The 25,035-nt window shown below is 41.1% G+C and overlaps 1 long non-coding RNA gene across 1 annotated transcript in view; it reads right to left on the bottom strand.

Annotated features, from left to right (window-relative positions):
- The window catches only part of LOC128853287 (uncharacterized), a 48,826-nt gene extending 25,434 nt beyond the window's left edge, over positions 1–23,392 (bottom strand). Inside the window, exons 1-2 of the long non-coding RNA XR_008451727.1 lie at positions 23,211–23,392; positions 21,302–21,582 (exon numbers count right to left, since the gene is read on the bottom strand). This is a non-coding gene — a long non-coding RNA (uncharacterized LOC128853287). The remainder of the gene's footprint in view (positions 1–21,301; positions 21,583–23,210) is intronic.
- Between the last annotated feature and the right edge of the window lie 1,643 nt (positions 23,393–25,035).

Raw genomic sequence — 25,035 nt, 5'->3', positions numbered from 1 at the left:
CAGAGCATTCCCTCTCTCCCCAGTTCCTCTGAGAGAAGGTGGGGGTGGGGGCAGGATAAAAGTAATTTCTGTTCAAAGTGTGTTTCTAGATAGCTTCCAGTCTCCAGGTTTTAAAGAGGAATATTTTTATTTTTTAAAAACATTGTGCTATTGCAACTTATTATTTTATCTACTGCACACACAGCACTTGGTGCAATTAGATATGCAAGTGGAAGAGCTGAACCAGCCTAGGAGAGCAGATAACAGCACAACACACGCATTCACTATACCGCAGATTTCCAGTACAGCGCTCCTTCATGGCACACTATTGACCAGCCACATGATATATTTCTCAGGATACTCCTATTTTGATGCTTCTTGTTGGGCTTCTCTTCCCATTACCCACCTCAAACCACTTTCAGCATCAATTAACACAAAAGCTGTGTCTTGCTCTCCTTAATCAATCATCCCATTGATCTTTCCAAGGGCAACCTCTGTTTTCAGGCAGAGTTCCCCGGGAATCATTTTTACACACTTTACACACCTTCTCACAGCCTTTTATCTCTTGTTTTGCTATTCCTCAAACTTCACTTGCTGAGCAGTGGGAGGAAAAGCAATAGGACTTTTACATCCAGGGCTCATACCTTACTTTCACAGTCGCAAAGGACAAAGAAACAGCAAAGTCCTCGCTCATCGTAAGAAGTTTGGTTTGCATCAATATTGCCTCCCTGCAATAACATCAGGTAAACTGACAAGTGCAATGAGAGATTCAGGCACAGGGAAAACCATCATTCTTTTGACAGCTCCCAAAACCTACATTTCCTTTATTTTTGTAATTGTTAGCTTGTCAAAGACTTCAGAAGACCCCGCTCTCTGTAGAACACTTGTCTGTGAATTACTTTGAAGTCTCTAAAGACAGAAAAATATAAGTGCACTGCTGAGAACTGCTCCTACAATTCTGAATATAATTTCCTAATACCTGTATAACTTTAATATAAAATCATTCATATAGATTGAAATCCATCTGACAATATTTATCTAAGCTGTTCTCTTTTCTGTCATGTCCTTTACAGACTAAGTTCCCACACAATCACCTCTATCAGTTACCTCCAGGCTAAGTGCCACGTCAAGCGCCAGCCAAGTTTCAAGGCTTCATTAAGACACCGCATGAGACCTCAGTACATTTACACTCATTTTCAGGTTCTCTATGATCTTGGTATAACTCGCTCAGAGATTGGCCTGGCCCAGCGAAGTCCTTTCCTTACACTTCCACTTGGAGTCTGGGAGGATTGAAGTCTCAATCTCTCTTTTCCCTTTCAATAAGGTCTTCATTGCCTCTTAAGGCTCCAGCTCTTTGGGCATTGACCACCTCCATGAGTGTTTGCACAGTGCCAACATAATGTAAGTTACATACACACAGGGGAGATACCAACAGCCACCTCCTTTCACAGTACAAACATTTCCATCTCACTCAAAGAAGGGTCAAGATGATTGTTTGCTCCCATTCCAGGGGCAGACATGTCTCATCTTGTCTCTCACCATACCACTTCTCCAGCTTTCCCTATTTGGTACTAATTCCACTAAACCAGTTGTGATACCGCTCCATTGCAGCTCCACCTCTGTCTTCAGTGATTTGTAATCCAATCTCAGCCTCTTGAATAGGTGATGTCAAACTTTAGTTTATTCTTTCTATTGTCCCAGCCTCAGGGCTTCACTGGGCTAAGGTTTCTTTCACCTTGTAGAGCAGCAGTTCTGCAAACATAAGCAATCATCAAGACTTCAAGCAATTTCTCCTGGTATTTAGCATCTCCCCATGTAGCTCTTTATATACATACGCTTGGTAAAAAACAGTAGTAACTAATAAATCATGGAATTCATGTGACATACCGTTCCTTCTTTCTTATACACAGTAACATTTAACTTGCAAAACCTCAAAGAGGATAAGGTGCCTCCAAAAATATCTACATACAATGTACCAATGTTCTAACCTACATATGTATAATTAACAATAATATAACTTAATATGGCACTACTACTTTGCAAAAGGCATCTACAGACCATTTTCTAATACTGTAGTTTAGCAGTATTAGTTTTTCCCAAAACCTGACTTGCTGCCTTGAAATAAAAATAACAAACTGACTCTCAACAGCGGAACTCTCATCATTGCAAGTTTACAGTATCATTTCTTTGGACACTTCTGGTACCTGCCCACTCCCCATTCTGCATATCTTAATTAGTCTAACCAGTCTTGATTGTATGATACTGGAAGATTCACGAAATAATGTCAAAATAATCAGTACACGATCAAAAGCCTAAACCACAAGTCATAGCCTGGAGCTACGGTGGAAGGCAACTACAAAAACCATCAGACCTTTAGCCATCCTACAATTAATTCATCTCAGACCTGGCTCTGAAGTCAGTAACTTGGAGCAAGATCACACTGGATGTAAGAGACATTGTTTTGGATTAGAAATTGAGGCTGCTGTGCCCTTTTAGCCTCAGCTGGTATTAAACACAAAAGCTGCAATGCAGATTAGAAGGTTAATTCCAGGAAGTCTGTTTTAGGACCTGCTGGGATGTAGATCTGTTACTTTTACCCCTTTGGGTTTGTTCCCAGGTCTTAGTTGCTGTTCCTTCTTTTCCACTACAAAAACTCCATCAGACGAAGACTCAAGTTAGTTTTCTAAACCCGCATGAACACATTTTTGTTTCATGGTTTTAACAGTGTAATCCTGGATTTGGATTATGTTTTTGGCACCATCATTACACCAATAACATTAGAAATCATCACTTTTAGGCCTCTATGAACTGCTATAGCGACCTGCTACTACTATGAAATGAAGAACATCTCAAACTATCAAAAAGCCATTCTACCCATCATGGATACATTAATGTATATTGCTACCATTTTCCACTAAAATTAAGCGAAGCCAGACCTCAGCAATACAGGGAAAACACCAGCCATGTGAGAAATTAGATCATGAAGCAAAATTTTGCTTCAATGAGCCACAAGTAACTAATGAGATTCCATGTCCTCACAAGCCCACTGCTGGCACAGAAGAATCATCAGCTGGAATACCTCTCTTTGTTTCCTACATTTCAATGAGATTTTACTCTGCCCATGAACATGTCTCCTTGGTATAATCTCAGAGATGCAGGAATCCACTTATTTAGCACATATTCATGATGCATAGAATTCCTACAAGCCTGTGCCCTTCACAAAGAAGATTTACAGAGCCATCAACTGAACAGGCACCAAGCCTGCACCTGGAGATAGAAGACAGCTTGGGAACTGAGGACAGCAGAGCCACTGCAAACCCTATACCCCAAGCAGGCTGTGAAGGAGTTAACACAGCTTCATGGCCATGTCTCATATCCCAGGAGAAGTTCTGACTGTCCCCATCAATGCTACCTGCCAGCAGCTTCAGCAGATCAGCAGGGACAGTTGTTGCTGGCCACAAACCTCCCCAGAGCATCTGGAGCAGCTGTGGGAGCATATGGTCTGCAGCTACCAGGACAGCAAACTCTCCATAAATCTTGAGAGCCACATGGTCCTTCAGAAATTTCAAAGCAGAATCTGCCCAGTTCTGTGAAGAAAGGGTACAGCTCCTCCCCAGGGGCCGCATGCCCTCCTCCCAGAAATTGCTGAGCTGGCTAATTGCTCCCTGCTTATTCTCATTGAAAATGGCTGAGAACTATGGAAACATAAATCCCATCATTAGAGCAAGTGGTTGCAGAAATATATTTTATAACCAGATATTTGAAAGTACACCCAAAGAAAGTTTTTCTCCACTGTAAGAAATAGGTGGGAAGTTTTCTTAATAGATTATCATGGATAACCTCTCATCCCCCACAACAATCTTCAGTATTTGGTCACCAAAATGAAACCAAGGGGTTCACACAAACTCCATCAGCAGAGTTTGGCGATTACTTTGCTCTGCTAACAAAGCAAAGAAACATATGGAAAAAAAAAAAAACCAAAAACCTCCAGGCAGGACAGGGAAAAAAAAAAAAAAAAAGCAAAATCACCTCCAGAGGAAAGAGTGATCTCCTCTCTAAGAATAGCGAGTGGGCAAGAAGACAGAACGAGCACCCGGTAGAACATCTGAGACCATTCCTATGCATTGCAATGCACCCATGCTTATGAGAAAGTGCAAGCTGGAAAGGAGGTTTTTCAGGTGAAGAAGGTTCCAGTTGCCAGTCCCACTCCAGATTTTCCCTCCAGGTCTTTTCTCACTATTTGAAGAATATGAGACAGTATTTTCCTCTGTAACTCAGCAAGGCAAATTCAGCTCCACTTCAAAACCATGTGCCCCCCCATTACTGATAATGATCTAAAATATGATAAAAATATTTAAATTGAAAAATAATATAATTATACTCCTTTCTAGTCTTCTGTGCTTGTATTCCCAGGCTTTTAGAGAAAATTTTTAGATATATCAAAGTATCTGGAAATGTACTAATCATTTCAATGATGACGTGATCCCAATTGGCAAAGTAAATATAATTATCAATATTAATAGAAAATAAAATCAGCAACACTTCAAGGCTCTGTGGGCTCTAGCTAGCAAATATTGTTACAGTCTATCATTCATCACAAAAGGAGACTTGTTATTCTGGTAAGCAAAGCTGCACTAATTTAACAAGCAGTCTAAATGACCTTATGAGCCTCCAATATCGCTGTTAGCGGGCAAAGCGCAGAGTGAATGAAAAGACATCAGATTTTATAGTTAGATTATTTTGACTTGATTGCAACCTGCTTTGAAATCCTGCAGCTGTATTTTCTTTTCTTAGTTTTTCAAGCAAGTTCCGAGTTTCAGAAACCTTGGGTATGGATGCTAAAAAGCTAAGAAAGTGAAAGGATTTCACCGATTTCAGTTTCTACTGAAAATCCTCCCTTTCAGTAAACTGAAAGGATATCACTGGGATCTTTTGTTACATTTGTGAGCCTGCAAAGGTTGCTTTTTCTTTTTTTTTTTTTCTGTTTTGTTTGTCTGCTTTTAAATAAAAGAACACCAAAATATTTAGACCCATGCTTAAACTAAGAATCATTACTCTTTCATCTCTATAGGCCTTGTTATGTATTGCAGAATTATGTTTACTTCTGGCTTTGAATTACTGTGGGATTTCTCTTCCATTTTGTGAGCACCTCCTGGAGTTACACTATCTTCGTTTCCCATCCAAGAAATAGCAGTACTACCTCTCAAAAATGTCACGGCGATGAGTAGCTACTGCTCTAAGTAAGGGAAAATGCCTCTGCACTGGCAACAGAACTACGTTATCAAACTAGCTGAGAGGCTTATCATGGTGAGGGGTGCTGAGCACACAGGCAGCATCGCCCCACACCCTGAGGACTGGAGCTGGCACAGGGCAGGCAGCAAAGATGGAGCATCTTCTCTGCCTTCCCACAGCTCAGCAGGAGCTGCTGCCACTGACACCCAATATATTAAATTTAGAACCCCTGACAAAACATTTCCTTCAACATTAAAATAACTGACAGGGATGAGAAAAAGAAAGAAGTCAAAGGCAGGCAGTACCTGCTGGATGATAACCTGAGTGCTGACAGCCTCAGCGGGAGCAGAGGCACTTCCCGCCCATGAGAACCTGACCTACCTGCTGAAGATCCGTCACCAAAAAGCCAGGCTGATGTCTCCTCAAGACACAGAGCTGCCAGATAAAGAATTTGCTCTTTTGCTACTAATTTCCTATACTTTTGACAAAATACACAATAATAACATTTTCTCCTTTGGCTATCAAAAAAGTTCTATAGCCTTCAGAGTCAGCAGGACATCCACACACCACATTTAATCACATGTTGCGTCTGAAGCACGTCCAAAGGACTAGAGTCAACATGGGAATTAACATCTCACTTTCCAGTATCACTTATCTACCCTATTTCTTCAGGCAAAATCCAATTAGAAATTTAAATAATAATTAAAATCTTTTAAATCTTGACTCACGTATTCCACAATTTTCACCTTTCGTTTGTGTGCCTCTCCATTAAGCTTTCTCTGTCACGGCTTCTTACCATTATACATTGGGTTTAGCGTTAGCTGACGAAGCATAAAACACTATTTAAATGCTATCATTTCAAGAGCAGGCAAAGAACATTGCATTTATCTTCACTAACCTTGAACGTGCCTGTCCCATCTAATGAAAAAAGTGATTGAAGGGACTTATTTTAGCTTGCTATCCCAGGGCCCTCATAAAAGCTGAATGGTAATTTAATTAGTTTCCTTGCTGGTGATTAACTAGGAATTTCTGATCATTTAATCTGAGTGCACTTTGATTCATTAAGTATCTGTTTCCATTTTTTTATGAGGTTATTAAACAATACTGCCCAGGTAACCGCAGTCATCGGTATGCAGGACTGCTAAGTATTCTGTATGAATCAGGGAGGAAATATGCATGATGTGAACTGGCTTTTCAAACCTATTCGGGACTCACCTGACTAGATGATAAATTAGCAGTTAATTTATTCTGACAGAACTTGCAAACCGTGAGTCAGATTCTGTGATGAAGAAAATCGGTGCAGATCTGTGACTGCAGTTTTCACTTACTGCAAACCCATCCCCTGCGCGATGCTGCATTGTGCACTTACAGCCTGACCCCAGGCAGGCAGGGGGTGACCAGCTTTATCTCCAAACCAGTGGTGAGGACTAATGCAAAATCCAAGCAATTAAAGCTCTGGGGATTCTTCCACTCAAGAACAGCATGAGTGGGAGCTCTCCTGCTTCCCTGACATTTCTCCTGACCGAAGCAAGTCACTCAGTCTCCTGATACATAGATTCCCCCTTCAGTAACAGGGAGGCAGTAACTGCAAGCCTCGCTCATAAAGGATGATTAAATAAATCTATTAAAGTGCTATGAAGACTTAGAGCGTGATATACTTAACTTTTTATTTAGATTTAAAGCATATTATAAAGACTGTACATGCTCTCCAGGCACCCATACAAAAAAGGAAACTTACAATCCGTTAAAATGTTGCTTAGCAGCATAATGTAATAAGAAATGTTAAATTATCAGCCAGCCAATACTGCAGCAAAATATATTTCATCAACCCCACCCAAAACTTTCCTTTTGCAGCTCTAACAAATAGCACACATGAAAGCGTGTTGGAAGGCAGACATGAAGGTCAGCTTCTCCTTTATCACGGAATTGATACATTTTCTCTTTATTTTCAATCATACAATAGATACCAGGCCAGATTTCTGAGCGCTGCAATTTATTTATATCCATTATACCAGAACAGTAAGATAGGATTTCGTTCCTTGTATGAAAAGAAAAAATAAATAAAAAAAAAAAAGCAGCCGAACGGTGCCTCAATTCTCTTTTCATTTATTTTGATTCCCAGATAAGACGGATATAAGGACGCCTGATCATCCTGAATGGATTCTAGGGACAAATTCTAAATCTAGCAATACTTACTTCCAGCACAGCACGTGTCACTCTTCATAATCCAAACAGCAGCACTCCAGAGAAGAACAAAAAGTATTAACATCTATCCTTCTTCCACCACTTACAATGCTCTCCTATACAACAACTGAAAAGCACCTATACCAGCCTTCCACCACACCCTGAAGGTCAACAGCTTTAGACTCACTGTATAAGCCATTTACCTGCATCCAAAGCCTGGGGCAACTACAGGTAACCCCTGTGCGCCAGAAGGCCGCTTGCCACGGCTGCATTCAGGGCATGCAACAGTTCCACGCGAGGCTCATGCTCTCCACTGCAACCTTGAGGAAAGTTTCATGCGTTTCCTTTACTGAGATTTTCCTGGTTGCTGAGCCCATAGCTTGTAAGAAGTGTTTTACAGGTCACCAGGAGAAGTATACTACATATTCTCATTGGTATTTTCACATTAATGGTTATAACACATTCCAGTTTTAAGAGTAAAGAAAGATTTCTACAGGCTGTAAAAATAAGGTAGAAACATGACAACCCCGATTAACATGGAATCACCTAATAAATGCTTCTTTGTTAATGATAAAAACTTTCAGTAGTTAAAATTGGACCTAAAACTCATTTCACTAAGACTTTAACATACAGACAGAAGCTGTGAAATGGTACCCAAGGAATGCCCCAATGCCAACTGTTAACCCTAGGCAGCCAAAAACCAGTCTCAAAGCTGTTTCCCTCACAGCCCTCACAAATTCTAAAATTGCTTTAATTGCCACAGGGTTTTATTCTCCTTTAATTAGTTAATTTGTCTTTTTTTTGTCTTTGGGATTCTGATCCACCTTACCCTCCTCTCACTCCCCAAAACCTACACTGAACAGACACTGGTTTTTATTTGTAAGTGGAAGCCAAAACATAACCCATACAACATAACATTTTACAGGAGTATGACAAAATCTTTCAACTCTGACAGATAGGTAGAATGATGGGCTTTGGGACTCGGCTGATTTCACATATTGCCAGCACAGCTCTGCATCCCATCAGAGCTGGCACAGATTCACATGGGCTGTATTTGTCACCCTTACCAAAAATTAATCCATTTCTCTGCCTGAAATCATATCAAAGGCAATGGAGCAACATAAAGAGAAAGGTGACAGCCTTACACCGACACATCATGAACTGTTTTCATTTTATTAAGGCACAGTTCCCTGAATCAAGGTTTCCTTTTCCAGTGCTGAAAATGCAAAACAAATCTGCATGAAGCACAAAGAAAAACTGACAACAAATAAAGAACGTGTCCTACTTCTACAGCCTGATGTACAGCCCAACTTGCCAGCATAATTCGCCTTAAAAACAATTCATTCTGTAACACTATTCCTTGCCGTGATGAAGAGCCAGAATTTTGTTATTTCAAAGGAAGTCCAACTTTTTAATTATATTGAATGCTTTTCAGAGGATAACGCAAAGGGTGTCATAATTCAAATTGTGAATCAAATCAAGAAAAAGTGTCATGATAGTAAAGATGTATCAGCTGATATTCAGTAGAACAATACAAAGATGGGAGCGTGAAGAAAAGCCAGCAATTATTCAATGTAAGCTGAGATAGTTAATCATTTTGTTGGACTGGAGAAAGACTGCTGTTTTGAATTTTAAAGCAAGTTACTGTCTATCCTTTTCACAATGTGTCATTTTGTCGGAAGGGAGCCACAAGTTATTATCGTCATCTCTGCAAATGAAGTTAAAAACAAGCACAAATCCAACCATGTTCCCATAGCAAGTGTTAGCAGGTCGTCAGCCAAATCTTCAAGGAAAGGCCTCAAGGATGAACTACACGTACCAACTGCATTCACAGCTTACAGCGTACACACCGATGCCACGATGACTAAGCAAGAAGGTAATGTTCACAGGTTGAAGAAGTAGATAATTTTACCCACTCCAAATTAAGTGCAGAACCAGCTGTTCTTGCTGACTGCCTCAAAAACCCAAAATAAAACAAAACCCCTTGAGAGGCAGCTGTCTCAGCCTTTATGATCAGGAAATTTTCCTTTGCAGTCTTCAGGGAACTAGACACGAGAATAAAGATAAGATACTAGAAACTGTACAACATCAGATCTAGGGAGGCTCTGGTCCTGAGGCTGTGCTGCATTCAGCAGAGGAATCCAAAGGTGGGTTCTAACACAGGCTGGAGGGAGGTGAAACTGGACTGCAATGGCTAAATGCATTTACCAGAAATGCACACTTGCACAAAGGTGGCTTAAGACTGATGTCTGCAGCATAAAATGCTACACAGGTAAAATTGCCACCTCAAAAGAAAAATTGCTGAGAAATTTGATTTAGTGTGGAAAGCGAATGGCTCACAAAACAAGGCAGATGACTGCCTCTCATGCAACAGCTAATACAGTCCGACCCTGCCACTGGAGCAAAACAAATCCAGCCCTTGCAGTACCGGAATGAAGACTAAGCAGTGTGGTCACCACTGTCCCCTGCCCTACAAGAGGACACCCATGCAGGAACAGTTCAGGAAAGATTTGATAACACAGCATATAAACTCAGCCTTTACAAGAAGGAGCTTTTCGTCTGAAGCAGCATTCCTCTGGATTAGCATTTCCAGTGGCACTGCAGCCTGTGCCCTGCGACCATGGAGGAGTGCTACGATGAGACTGCAGGGAGCGGGTTAGAAGAACGCAGGGTTATTACAACAGTCAGGGATCAATGGACACTGTAAGAGATATGCAAATTGAATCCAAATGTTCTACCAACTTCCCAAAGAGTCACCTGTTACCAGTAGGGATTTCTCCTGAGCAGCTATACCACAAGTGCATCAATGCTTAGCATAAAGCTGCCCAAGTGGGACAACACAATTTAAAGTGCAGCTGGGAATGAAACATTGTATTGGTCCTTGTGTGCTGAGGCACCATTTCCTTTGCATTTATATGTGCACACAGCAAATAGCATCACATGTAGTATGCCCAGAAGCCGCACAGATATATGCTGACTACCCGCGGAGAAGAATTTCCGTTTGTATTAATAGCCGTGTCTCTTGTGAAGCTCCTGCAGAAGCACATGGCTGGGCTCGGGCCAGGGGAAGGAGCCTCTAGGAAACGAGGCTGCTATAAACGATGTTTCAGAATTCCCCAGTATGAAGTTAGATGACGATACGGCAGGAGAAGATGAAGATGAGAAAGAAATTACAGCAGGGGTGTATTGTTCCACAACCCATAAATCCCTTTTGGGTCATAGTCCACTTGCTGTTACTGTATGCACATTATTGGAATACACGTGAGAAATTGCAAGAAAAAGATTAAATGTTCAATCACTTGCAAATGCTCCCCAGATGAATACGAGTATGTGTTGGAAGAACAGCTCTAATACAAAACACTCCACCGTGGTCTAATCTTGCTGGGAACACAAAACGAATTATGTGGATGAATTCACCCAAGAGTTTATCCGGTTAAGGAAGTGCATTTCCATTGTGAGCCTGCATGGGCTCCCATCCCAGCTTCCATCAGCTCCAGCCTGGCCTGGCAGTACCTGCAATATCAGAGGTACCCAAACACGGCCCCCAGCAAGGTCCAAAAAGGCTTGGAGGTACCACAACAGCCAAATTACAGCCAGAACTCACTTAGACTGCCATCAGCCACCAGCTGATGACACCACAGGATGTGCAGGATTCCACGTGGCCACTGGACATCAGAGTTGTCACTCATTTCTGGTGACCTGCATTCACCTGGCAAGACCTGGTTATGGTGGGATGGTGATGGAGAGGCAATTTTATCATCAGATCGTTTTTGCCAAAACCCACATAATCTGTCAGACAGCACGTTTTGTTAGCATGGTGGCATCCTTTAAAACATTTAACCTCTTGTGCAGCTCTAGCAAACAGAAAACTAAATTCAAAGTTGGGTATGCAAAATTGTATCACTGACCTGTGATTGCCCAGGCAATTCTCAGCAGGCAAATGCTCAGTCCTTCACCTAAAGCACCCCAACTCGCTCTTACATCAAGCTTACAGAAATAACCTGCAGGAGAAACAGGGAGAGGGCTCAAGCCACTGAGAATCAGAGCCTGAATCCCTCTTGCTTATTCTCCCCTTTAAACATCTTTCCTGAGGGTTTTGAGAAGAGGTTTTAATCTAAGAATCAAAGTAATTCTAGACAAAATACAGCCTACTGTATGTAAACATGACTTGTCTGATTTCATTATAAGAAGTTTGCATGAAAACTGTGGAAAAGCCTTGCCTGACTGACGCAGAATGAAATGGCTAAAGTGGTTTTAACGAAAACCCTCCCAATTTGATGGGAGCAACACTGAGGCTTTACGGGAAGCTGATGGAGGGGTTCTGTAAGCACTTACATATTAGGAAAAATTTCTTTCATGGATACCACATCACTGACATACTAAAATCTGTACTTGTTTATATTTCCATGATTTTATGCTGTTTTTTCACTTCATCCATGCTGCTGCAAAACAAATCCATACTACACTTACGTAGTGGTATAGATTTTTCTTTCGATGATTTTTTCTCTATTGTATTGCTTTAAAAAAAATGGAAATTATCTGGGATCCAAAAGAACCTGCAAAATCTCACCTGCTGCAGCTTGTAAGATCTCTGGTCTTGAATACTAACCCATACCCGGTAGGGAACATCTGTACCAGGGCCCTCGCTTGCTACCTGTGCTGAAAAGCCCCCTCAGCTCAGTCATGCAGCACTCCATGGGGTAAGACATCATTTCTAAGGCCTGAATTCTTTAGCTGCAAAATCCGGCCTTGCCATGTCTGGGTTATCAGAGAGGAATTGCAGTTTGCAAGCCCCAGTAGAGTGGGAAACATGCTGTTCCGATCCCTCTGAGCTGAGTTTGCAAGTTTTATCCCTGCATGAACAACACCTTGCCTCAGCAGTCACTCTTACCCGCACGGTCCTTCCCGAGTGGCCCTACCTGCAGGGCAAACACCCTCTGTGTTTCCATCCCCAGTGAAGCTGCAGCAGCATTAACATCAGTGGAAATTACAACTGCCAGCAGCAATTCCTTCATTTTTCATCCAGGCTGAGCTGCAGAACTTCTTGGAGAGCTGTGTCTCTATCCAAGGTCAGCCACAGCCACTCTCTACTGAAGACCATACCCTGAAGTGATATAAAAAGCATTTGATAGTGCTCCATAGAAAGTCTCCATTAGCTGTCTAACGAAAAAATGGGAGTACAGTTAAATACTGACATTACTGAAAGCTAATTCAATAGGAGAGCAACAAACATAATTAGTGTTAGATAAAAAGTTCCTTCAGAAAATTCTGCACCGAATACCTCTTGCAGTACCATCAGTGAAAAATTTCCATCTATATTAACTCATTTCTTGTTCATTGATTTTTGTTTTACTACTTGGAAAATAACGATCCTGCACTTCTGCTTACCACCTTTCAAATAATCTCCAATTGCTGGACATATCCTAAGAAAGGTATTTGCTATGTTTGTACTTATGAAGCATTGCTACTTTCCCCTGAAATGTTATTGCTCTGTAAATGAGGTGCCAATGCCAAAATCCTGCTTTCATTATTACTGTGACAGAGCTGAAACAACAGTCGCAATAAAGCCAACAGTGAGGCACTCACCCTTTCTCATTTTCCATAGAGAAACACTTCATAGAGTCTCTTTAAAACCTTTCACATCATAAACTTTACCAGGTAATCAGATGACTTATTTACTAAATTCCTGGGATGAGACAGGGGAATTTTGTAGAAGACATTCCCTAAATGATGGGGAAATCCCAGGACAAGTTGCTGCCCACACTCTGTGCCGTACCTGATAGCCCTGCCTGTGCTGGGCAGAGCTGTCCTAGTGCCAAGAGCCAAGAAACTGGGGAAATCCCAATAAACTGTGCCTGCTGCCTGAAAAGCCATGGAAACTGTATGCGTGGAGGTTCCAAGTCGGAAAATCAAGAGATTAGTACATATTTCCCAGCCTTAGTCATACAGCTTATATCAGGCATTTAGACCCTCTGCACCTGACCGTGACTTCAAAGAATGATGCTATAAGAACAGATACTTTAAGCAATTACATATTACGCTGCTAACACTTACAGGTTAAGCAAGTTGACCCCAATAAATGGCTGTATTTCTTGCAGAGAAAGAAGAAATAATATTTAGCAATGAACACTTTTGCTAGTCAAGCTATTCAGAACATGACATTAAAGATACATTCACCTAGTTTTCAATGGTCATAGTACAGACCTATGATTTTTCTTGTGGTCTTGAAGACCAGAGACAAAACATCCATGTGGCATTCAACCCTTCCCCTGAGCCCAAAGAGATCAAGATCAGTGCCCAGGGTGTTGCATTCCAGGACTAGCACGATTTTGATAATCTTTTCCCTTAGAAGAAATGTTAAGGTAACTCTATGGCATCTAGAAAATTAACAAAGACACATAAAACCTCTTTCAATTAAAACGCACAACACTGAAAAGGTCGCTTCCTTCCACATGCTTTTACTTTTTGTCTCGAGAGAGAGGAACAGGAGTGGCAAAACAATGAACCAAATAAAAAAGTATTAACATTTACATAGCATAACTTTTTCTTACTGACTGCCAACATGCCAATATTCACTTTCCAGATCAAACCTTGACAGAAGCAGCCAGCACTATTTCTGTTGTTATTCCAAACCAAAGTCACCTTAAAGCATCTTTCTTGAAGACTTTTGGAGAACTTACTGTACTTTGAGGCTTTCACCATTTCTATGTTAATGGATGCAGTGAATTTAAATTATTTAAACCACATCTGCTTAATCATAGATGCCTTTTTAAAGATTCGTTAGCTTGAAATATCATTTCAGCTTTTCTGCTGTTTTTCTCCCCTCGCTCTCCCACACACAGTATGCCAGCAAGAATAACATCTACCCACGCTTTGGAGGGACACAGCCCAGGACCTGCTACAAACTCATCTTCAAATACAGAGATAAAGTCTGGCAAAAGGTCTGAGAGACAGGTTTGCGTTGGTTTTGTTTGCTGCACAGCAAGCAAACATGATTCACATACTGAAAAGCTCAGAAAATGGACTGATCGTTGAGAACAGGTTGCAGTGGCATCCGAAGCCTTGAGATTTCATGACATCCCCAGATTTGGGAATGCTACTTTAAGAAATGGGATGGATACCAAGAAATAACTTTCTTCAGCTCCTTGAGGGAATTACTTGATTTCTGCCTCTGAAATTACTTTCTCACTAAACTGACTGTGTTGTGTATTTAAAAATAAGAATATAGAACTGTACCTTCCCTCTAAAGTAGTACCACCACAGATAAAAAACAGAAAGATATTGCATAGCTTTAACAAAGAAGAGGAAGCTGAAGCCCCGTTCTTTCCATGGCACCCGCAGCCCTTATTGTGTATCCACGTCACCTATCAATGTACTGTACACTTCTATTTCTCCCACAATCCTTATTACTATCATTATTGTTCCCATCACTATTATCATTGTTGTTATTATTATTACTATTATGAATATTACTGTTACTTCAACTACTAAAATCCATGTTTCTCAAGGTAATTTCCCTTCCCAGATGAGGGACAGAGAAAAAGATTTTCCTCCCTGTAAGAAAGTGACAGTAAAGACTTTCAATGTGATTCTAATGCGGAATCGCATTGCTGCCTCTCAGAAGCACTTACCAGCCTTAATTCATACGGGGATTTTTTATAAGGACATATCCCAGATTAGCAGCCTCTTGCTCCAAAGGCTGGGCAGACGCAGGTGATGCTCGCTTTGCAATCATTCTGGACACAGCTAAGTCAGATGATGCAAAACTAAACGTGTCTGAGACTAGACATGATGACAACTAGTTGTCACTGAAGTGATATACAGAAATTGCAAAACATAGTGCAGGATACGAACTAGCACTGACTCCCCAGCAATCTGAGGGAAAAAAAATGAAAACTAAAATATATGAAGTAAAAAAAAATGAAAGCTGATGCCTTTCTATTTTTTTTTTGACACCAAATGAAATTGGTGGTAAACTCCTTGCAAAATTATTACTTAAAAACCTCTTTGCAGCCAAAGGCAAAAGTTTTTACAGCTTCTTACTGGATATTACTTGCGTGTTACACAAGGGAGTAAAAAAAAAAAAAAAAGCTACACTTTATAGCATCCGTAGTTACTTGAGCCTTGACTTTTTTCCTGAAATGTTTTAATGGCACTTTCCCAAAATCTTTTTCTACCTAATAACATCATCATAGATTTGCCTTCTGCTTTCCAGAGAAATGAAATGCAGAACTACACCTCACTGGCTACCAGCGGGAAGCGTTTCTCAATATCACCCTGACTGTCGTAATCTATACCTACGTGGAGAACAAACACCAGATTCCCAGAAACATCCCTGTGTGGAACAAAACCGAATTACCTATTGGGCAGAAAAAAGGTACATTGAACCACGGAAGTGCCTTTTCTAGAAAATAAATGCTGATACCAGCATGTCCTGCTGCACAGGTACTTGGGTCCAGCAGTCATCCCAGTGGATGCACAGGTGGGGGAGCCCTGATGTGCACCCAGACTACATTAAATTCAGATTCCCCAAGGCAGTGCCACAGCATCAAAATCCTTGATCTCCGGTGTATTGATGAGTAGGTATTTCAGGCCACAGGAGGCTTTTCCTCAGTCTTTCTCCTTCATATTAATGCTCCCAAGGATATCGTTATAGTACACTAAAGTGTCATTTCTAATAAGTTGATATTATACGGGAATCTTAAATGACCTTGGCCTGCCTGCCTGATCCCAACCAGCTAAAAACTCTTCTGGCATGATTTTCAGGTTATTCGTCTTTTATCCAGGTGTACGCAAGTAGCACTGAGTCATGCGCCACGAACAGATGGAAACTATCTTATATTTATGACCTGCCATCTTTCTTTCCCTAGAAATTAATTTTTCATTAAATCACTTTGAAAAATCTTTGAATTAACTTAACTTCATTCAAGGAGGAAAGAAAACCTAGAATGGGCTGTTTCTAAGAAAACTACAATAGGACCGTCTGTGCTTAACCAATCGGCAAGTTGATCCTCCAGATAATTATGCAGCGTTCGACAGTCAAAGAGCAAAAAAAAGTCCAGGGTAGATGTGGCATTACCACTCTTTGTCAAACTAGTTCTCCTTGTCTTGGCTTTCTTCGGTGAGGAGCACTGCTCAACTGCCTCATTTTATGTGCTAAACCACTACAAATGATTTATAACCACAAATATCAAGAAAAAACAGATATTGGCTGTTAAAGGGAAGGTATGTCAGTGAAAAGGGGAACATCCTGGGGACTGTGACCATGCCAAGAAATGAATCCTTCTGTCCCTTTGCCGGAGGAAGGAAGCCCTGCTCATAGCTACAGAGCCTAGGAAAACTCCCGATCCCATAACCTGAGATGCATCAGTGCTGCTGCACCCCAAGAGATTTTGAAACATACAGATGAAAAAATAATACTTCAGAGCACAAACCCCCAGGTTTGCGGTGGGTACTTTGTCAAAAGATTTATAGGTTTTGGGTGTTTCAGGAATAGCAGTGAGCGCAGTACAAGCACCAATCGTTCGCAAAGACTGGTAGGAGAAATACTCTTGGATATTTATATTAAAAAGTAAAACAACAATGGAAAAGAACCAACAAAAACATATTTCTGAAATATCTAGAAGTTAGTTCAAAGAAGATTGGTTTTGCTGAGTCCCAACTCTGGTGCTTGTGGGAATACAGAGTTGAGCCATCATTAGGGTTGGCTTAGATACAGCTGCAACACTATGGCAGCAGAACCATCCCCTGCTCACAGCCCAAAACACCCAGAATATGAACCAAACACATTCCTGCTATGGCATATGCTAAATTGTGCTTTTCCAAGCCCTTAAAAAAAAAAAAGGTAAAATTACACACACAAAAGGCACTGCTAAAAGTATATTATATATTTATACAGCAAAGCCAAGTAACCTTGTGAATTAAGAAATACCAGAAACGAAATAACTTCTGCTCAGACTTAGCAAAGCTGCTCCAATTGCACGACCACATACGAGTTTTTCTTCCTCATTATTTCTCATTCAGTGAGTAAGATGAAAAGCTAAAATTAAGGCTGCTCAGGGAACCTGAATTCTGACATTTAGAGAAGCAGTGAACTTCTCAGATCAAGAAGCACTTAATACATAATCTGTGTGGGTAAAATATGCACAAATTATGCATGAGGATAGGCCTATAGATACTTGACAGTACATCTTTATATACTGTATACACATAAAGGCCAAATTTGGCCTTTGACAAAACAAATCAGGCCTTTAAGCTCCACTGACATAGGCAGAAAGGGACCAGAGGAAACAATTTAGTCCCAAATATTTTCCCTGTTGGTTTTACACACTCACTGGAGCCCTGCTATTTATATGCATGAATGATTTATTTCTCTATTACCAGTTACCTCCTTTGATTAAATATATTAGCGCCTTTTAAGTTATTTTAAGGCTACAATCATTTTAAAATTAAATGATTCTTTGAGTACCCTTCGGGAACAGTACGCTAAACTGACATTTCCATAATGAAAAAAAAATTGCAGTTGTGCTCATTTTATTTAATTAAACTTTACTCTCGATCACATAAACCAAATGGGAGAACACAAACCATATTTTTTACTTCTAAAAAATTAGTAAAATACAATATTGGAGACTATTTATTGCCATGGTAAAATTCAGTCTGTATTACAACAGTTGACAGCTTCAACTGTTGCATTAAGCCAGCTGTAATTTCATTAAGCTTCAGCAAAGGTCCCCAAAAGAACATTTCCATGTTTTACCCTGCTAACATTCGATTATGTCCAAGGAGGAAACTTTTTAAAAACTTTTCTTCCTTTAAGCTCTGCAAAAGATCTGAATTTAAATGGCACATTTAAGGCACTTAGTTTTCTGTCTCTTTAGAGGTTAACAACAGCAGCCTCGCTTTTGAAGAGCACACAAAAATACTTCTGGCCAGAAAGAAAGGAATGAAGTTACAAAAAGAGGAAGATAAAAGCAACTTCAAGTCCCAAACCTACAGAATCCCCTCTGTCTTGGCCTATTCTTTAGAACTAAGCCTTGTTTTGCAAATCAAAGGACCAGCTGCTAAACTTGCCTTAAAAAAAAAAAAGAAAAAAAAAGAGGTAGGACATGAATGCAAGGCTAAGAAAGTCCAAGGGATGCCAGCCCCGCTATCAATCAGTCCCTCCCGTCCCCCTGCTCCCACCCAAAGCCTCGCTGTCCCTGGATGGATCAATGACTGGAGCCTGAATCTCCCCAGGAGGAGTAGCAAACCTGGTCTTCGCCCTTGAGAAGAAAGCTCAGCCTTCCCAGAGAAATCTCTACCCACCAGGGTGGAGGAAGACCCCCACAGCTTGCAACCCCACAGAGCTGCTGCACAGTGCTACTGATGAGACAAAAATACTTCTAAATTCCAAAATTTCACGTGCAATTCTTAAAAACAGATTTCAAATAATCCTTGAAACATTTCTATCTTTCACTAGTTCTTAATACCATTTTCCTATGTGAAAAGACAACCTGAAACTGTATTTGTAATCACATCTATATGACTTATTTCCTTTCAACATCTAAATGATAGCTGCTTTATAAACTTTATTCTGGACAATTAATATATCAAGCAGGGAATCACATGACTTATTTTCCCTAAAGGGTTTCTGGCAGTTCTGGGCTGCAGTGGGAGCTCCTGCCACACGCTGAGCCAGTATATCTCAGCCCTCTAAAAGTTATTAAACGGCCCTGCCCAAGGATGTCACAAAATTAAGGTAAAAAGTAATTTTGTTAAAATGAACATGTCACTTTCTCTACCCTAAGACAACATACATTCCACCCGATAAAAATCTCCACTTTCAAACCTGGAATAACAGGTGTTTCAGGGATAAAAGTCAAGACAAAAGTGCTAAAGCCTTTCACATACTTTCTCCAATTTCTACAGCAACAGAGCTTTGACAGAGGGCTTCTGACTGCTCAATTTGATGGCCAGGCAAACTTATAAAAGCTGAAGCGCTGAGTTTCCCAGGGGAAGACATAATGAAATAAATGCACTCATGAATATGTATGGCGGGAGGCGGCCATCTGTTCTCCACCAACATCTTTTCTTAAAACAAGTTTCAAATATTTTGGCAGAGAAGTTGTATCTTTATTTCCATGTATAAAATTAGACCTTGAATTTTCACTATCTCTGGTCATTAAGCGCTATTGTAATGGAAATGTGTTTTTTTTTCCCCCAATAATAATCAAAAGATTGAGTGATAATACAGTTTTACAAAGTTCAGGTGGAGATTTTAGTGCATCTGTGTTGATGCTTCAAAATATTGAAGTCAGGGCACGCATCACATAATGTAAGTATAACTTGCACTGTCCTCCTTCAGAGAAACAAGAGCCTGTGATGTGCTGCCCTTATTTGTATCCTACATCCATCTGATTTCCCTTTCATTTTGAAAGAAGACATCATAAGGCATTTTTATTCAGTATTCATGAAGTTGGTGCCAGTGTGGATCCCGATTTGCATCAGGGGAGGGAGACAAGCAGACAAGCCAAGTTCCTTCTAACCCTGGCTGGAGGTGGTAGTGATCCAGGAGCGCACTCATGCCCTGGGATGCTGCTGAGGATTGCCAGCAAAGCCAAGAGGATCCCGAGCTGCATTTATCTGCACTTGCATGTCCTCCTCAGTACTGCACTGCAGCGAAGCCAAGCCTGAACTAGCCTGCCAAGGACAAAGCCTGTTCTCCCTTAATATCAAACATTCCTGTTTATTCTGTTTACACTCCTGGATAATGCAACACACCTTCCCCATGTAGGAGTTCCCCCAACTGAAGAACATTTGCGTGTGGTTTACGCACACATCTCATCTCAGAGCCCTGCACCAGGTCTTTGGCCAAGCGGCAGGGCTGGTGCAAGGGCTGCCAAGTCACCGCACAGCACCGTTGGAAGGGTGGGGGGGGACGACACAGGGTGAATTTGGTCAAGTGGTGACCAAGCTGAGCCCAGAAATTCATCCCTCCTTGGTATGCAGTAGCCAGACCTCCATTTTTGGGGGGATACCCAATGGTTTCCCTGCATACCAAGGCAGAACTAGGGATGTCCCATTCAAAATTATATTTACAAAACATTCATGTAACAACCTATAAAAGCCTGCCGGCATAAGCCCTCCTTTGAACAGACCTGGCAGCAGAGTGAGCGTACAAATACGCACCACTGAAAGGCCACAGTTGCACAAGCAGCACGGGTTTGGGTACTGACTGGCAATTGCTGGCAGCCTTTATAGAATTTCTGAGCAGCAGAAACTGAGACACGGGATGGGAATAGAAAACCCAAATCACTGTAAATTGCAACCTGTGACAACAAGAGCAGAGCTTAAGTCTCTCCTAGGAAAAATATCTCTAAAGTATATTGCCATCAGTTACTCCATTCAATATTAATTGATAGATAATTGAGCAAGAGTCTTAAAAGGAGAAGCTGAGGGAACTGGGGATATATATTCTGTAAGAGGCTGAAGGGAGACCTCACAGGTGGTTGTAGGGAGCTGTGTGTTGGTCTCTTCTCCCAAGTAACAAGCAATAGGACAAGAGCAAATGGCCTCAAGTGTTTCCATGGAAGGGTTAGACTGGATATTAGGAAAAATTACTTCACCAAAAGGGTTGTCAAGCATTGAAACGGGCTGCCTGCAGAAGTGGCTGAGTCACCATCCCTGGAGGTATTTAAAAGATGTGTAGCTGCGGTACTTCATGTCATAGTTTAGTGGTGAACTTGGCAGCATTAGGTTAAGGGTTGGACTTTATGATCTTAAAGGTCTTTTCCAACCTAAACAATTCTGTGATTATCTGATTCTATAGTCAGCTCTTACTAAGAGCAATGATGAAGTTGAGATAGCCCAGATGAACAAAAATCTGACTGATACAAAAGAAATTAGTCTATAAGAGCATACATACATTGGCACAGAACTCTCCTCCTGGAAGGAACCCCTAGGCTGGCCAGCATCACCACCTGCTTCCAGCTTGGCAGGCTCCAGGCAGCAGCTGAGGCCCCAGAAGCAGCGCAAAGTCTTCAGCACGTTTGCACCGTGAGCTGCTATGTTCAGCCTCAACCACTTCACAGGGCGACTGCAATTTCCAATAGCATCAGAATGATGTTCAGGAACTGGACTTTACATTTGATAGGAAGTTTACTTTCAAAATGGAGCAGATGTGCACGAGATGTCCTGTGCTGAACTCTGCAGGAAAAAAAAAAAAAAGACAAAAGTAAAATTAAGGGTTTGTTTGAATGTTTCAGTCTTGCAACACAAAACATTCCTTTCCATTTCAGCCTATTGAAAGTATTTACCTGTCTGTTTTACCAATATTTCAAAACAAATGAAAACGATGTGCTAAAAGCATTAAACTGAATATTATATAAACAGTTGGGATTTTTCTAAGTATATCTTGAAAAATCAATACTTGCCCAATCCTTTCAATTTCACTGAAGTGAGGTTTTGGTCAGAAAAGAACTCCATGAAAAGACTTTCCCACCAGCCCTTCGCAGGCAGTGAGAGTGAGCAGTGATGCTGAACCACATGCTTTGAAATGCAACACGGTTATTTCAGACACAGTTTCTATGCAAGCTGCTTCTTCCAGCCTGGCCACACCATTCTCAGTGCTCTGCTTAGAGAATTGGTCTTCAACTACAAAAAGACTCTGACAAACCCAAGACAGGCCCCCAGAGTCACAGCGGCACAGCACGAGAGATCCCACCATCCCTCAGCCCCTGGCTGAAGAAATTAATTAGCCCAGCCACCCAAAATGAGCATGCCCTGCAAGTTGTTATCACAGCCCCATGGCAGGTTTGGTCCACTTATTGCTCCGTCTATGCTCTTAAATTAAAAGGTAGGAGTCAAGCTTTGCTGAAGAGCCTGCAGCTGCGAGCACTGTGCCATACAGCTAGTTAGAGAGCTCGTCTCCATAATTACACAGAACATTAACCCTAATACTGTCAGCACTGTGCAGTTAGCATCTCCCCTCTGGAAGTGTGGTTCCCTCATTTATAACTGCAAGTGGGAAAACGCCTCTTGGAAATGGCCAGGCTTGCTTACTTGCAAGCCTCTCAGCCCTAGTCACAGTCACACCTAGAGACGGAGAAAAAGTTGGGTTGATTGCTGAGGTTGATGTCCTAAATTAATTTCTGCAGCTGATCTTAAGCATGGGCAACCTGGACAAGTTATACGGTAACAGCCTTTCCATTTGTGTCCAAAATCTGGGCATTATGCTCAATCTGCTCATCCACTTCCACTCAAAGGTACAGATTAATAAATTTGCATAATAACTATCTACAACTAATTATCCACATTTGTTCACGGAAACAGCCACTTTCTGTAAGGCTTAAAATTACCATAAACTGTGCATATGAATCAAGCAAACATTGATGCATCTTATTAATAATGGCAAGGAGTTTACACATTAATTAGCAGCGCATTTGAAAAAGTGCGGTAAATTGCTCTAAGGACGAGTTCACTTGACAGCCTCAAAGCAGTTTTTGAGATGCTGCAGGTCAGCACTGATGCAGAAGAAAATTAGAAACTCCAAGAGCAACCAATGACATGAAGGAAGCTCAGAGGGGGCTGCCATCCTGGCGATTTCTGTTTGGCACAACAGGCACACACCATGCAGAGACGGCAAAGTTGCAGAAACCTGTGCAAAGGTTATTTAAACGAGACATTTGAAGACCAGTAAGATAAAAGCAACCTCTTTACAACAAGAAACCAAACTCAGCACGACAACAGCAGCAGCAGTGTGTACATGAGCTTAGCAAGCATTCTGATCCTAGAACATCTGCAGTAAGATTTGCTTTCTGCATTTTTTAACATACTTTCGGATATGCTTCTATTAAGGTGCAAAACTGAGGCCCTGTCTCGTAGGGATCTTAAAGGACTTGATGATCTTCTCAGTGCTCTTTTCCAGCAGCTGCTGGAAAGCCTTTCACTACTACAAGCTGCCTCAGAGCAGTTCCCATAATATCCATTGATGCTTCATTTTCTCTCAGCAGCAGGTGGTACAATTTCTGTATCTGCAAACGATAAACATTCAAATTAAGGTTTTTCTAGTTAATAGCTATTATACAACTGCAAAGCATTATCGCTACTACACATTTTTAATACCATCAGTAAAACCTAAAGTAAGAACTTGTGCTTGAGAAAAAGATGTTCCCACGAACTATTAATTGAGGTCTTTCCCTCTGGGAAAAGACTACAGTTACACAGCCTCTAAAATACAGAGCCCTTTACTCTTGCCTTTTTCTTATGCTCCAGAGATCCTCCTTAATTTTCAGTGAAGTGATTGCTGAAGGCACCTAAGTTATGCAGATGCTCAGAATTGGACAAACTCCTCAGGCAACTTGAAAACTTCCAGGCAAAATTAAAATTCAAGTGAGACCTCCTTGCCCCTCGTGGCCCCCTTGTGCAACCAGTGGTGCCCAGCAGTTCTGTACAGAATTCTGGACCTCAGGATGAATGCTGGAAGGGGATGGAGGGATGCTACAGGAACCATGTGCTGTACAGCAGGGCGGGGGAATGCCCTAGCTCTGTGCTGGTGTAAGCAGAACCACAACCAAGTTTTCTTTCAGAAGTGAGAGAATCAGGCTCCACTGATCCACATCAGGCAGAAAGGAGAAGTCAGTAACTCATCTGGTATCCGTGCCTTATACTCATACCCCAAACCTTTCCTACTTCCAATAAAAACTTCAAGAATACAAAGAACAAATGAGAAACAGATTGCAATAAACACAACTTCTATTTTTTCTTAAAAGACCCCAAATCCAAAACCTTTGCTTTGTAGTGGTACAAAGAACATAAATGTAAAACCCAAACCAAAATAATTCTTCGCTGCTTTTCCATAAAGGCAGACTATAACACGTAATGGAAATGGTCTGTTTTCAAACAAACACGAGTTGCACTTAATTTTCACAGAAAATAGGTCCGCTATACGTCCCCTTCTGCTAGGATTTTGAACACAATACTTTCTCTAGTAAACCCATGAGAGCGTGGAATCTGGTTCACATAAACTGGATGACTACAAATCTTTATTTCATGGTAGCGTGGTAGGTTTAATAAGAGGATGGGTTTGACAATTCCTCTTTGTCAGCCATTTCACTAATTTTTTAGTAAAGAAATTTCTGGGTTTTAGCACTTTTTAAGGAACTAATTTTGCCTTAGTGATCCTGAGAAAAGCTGTAGTGTAATTGCCAAGCAGTTAATCCAGTCATTGTGCATATTTTTGTTCTTTATTTTCCCAAGCACAATTTGAACCTTCCAGAGAGATAACAAAGAACAATAAAGGCATCTTTTACAGCCCGTCAGGCGAGATCCTCATCACACACCAACCCCATGCAGCTAAGAAGCAAGTTGCAAAACCTGTATCAGCTGCTCTCCAAAACTGTTTTCCATGTCGATAAAGTAGCAAGTCATAAATACATAATATGTGCAATGGCCAGAAGTGTCCCAGCTTTTCTGCAATCTGCTGGAATTATTGTCCTAGACATATGTCAATGCGTAACATTTAGGCTTTATTCCTTCCCACATACATGCTATCATCTCCCTCTCTTTTATCACCTGCTTCCTGAAAGTGGTGTCCTCCAATTCCTTGCATGCAGCACCCCCAGTCCAGGCATGCATGCAGTCATTATTATCATTCACAGC

The sequence above is a fragment of the Cuculus canorus genome, chromosome 11 (assembly GCF_017976375.1).
Source record: "Cuculus canorus isolate bCucCan1 chromosome 11, bCucCan1.pri, whole genome shotgun sequence".
Classification (NCBI taxonomy): Eukaryota; Metazoa; Chordata; class Aves; order Cuculiformes; family Cuculidae; genus Cuculus; species Cuculus canorus.
This window is presented reverse-complemented; position numbering and strand designations above follow the sequence as displayed.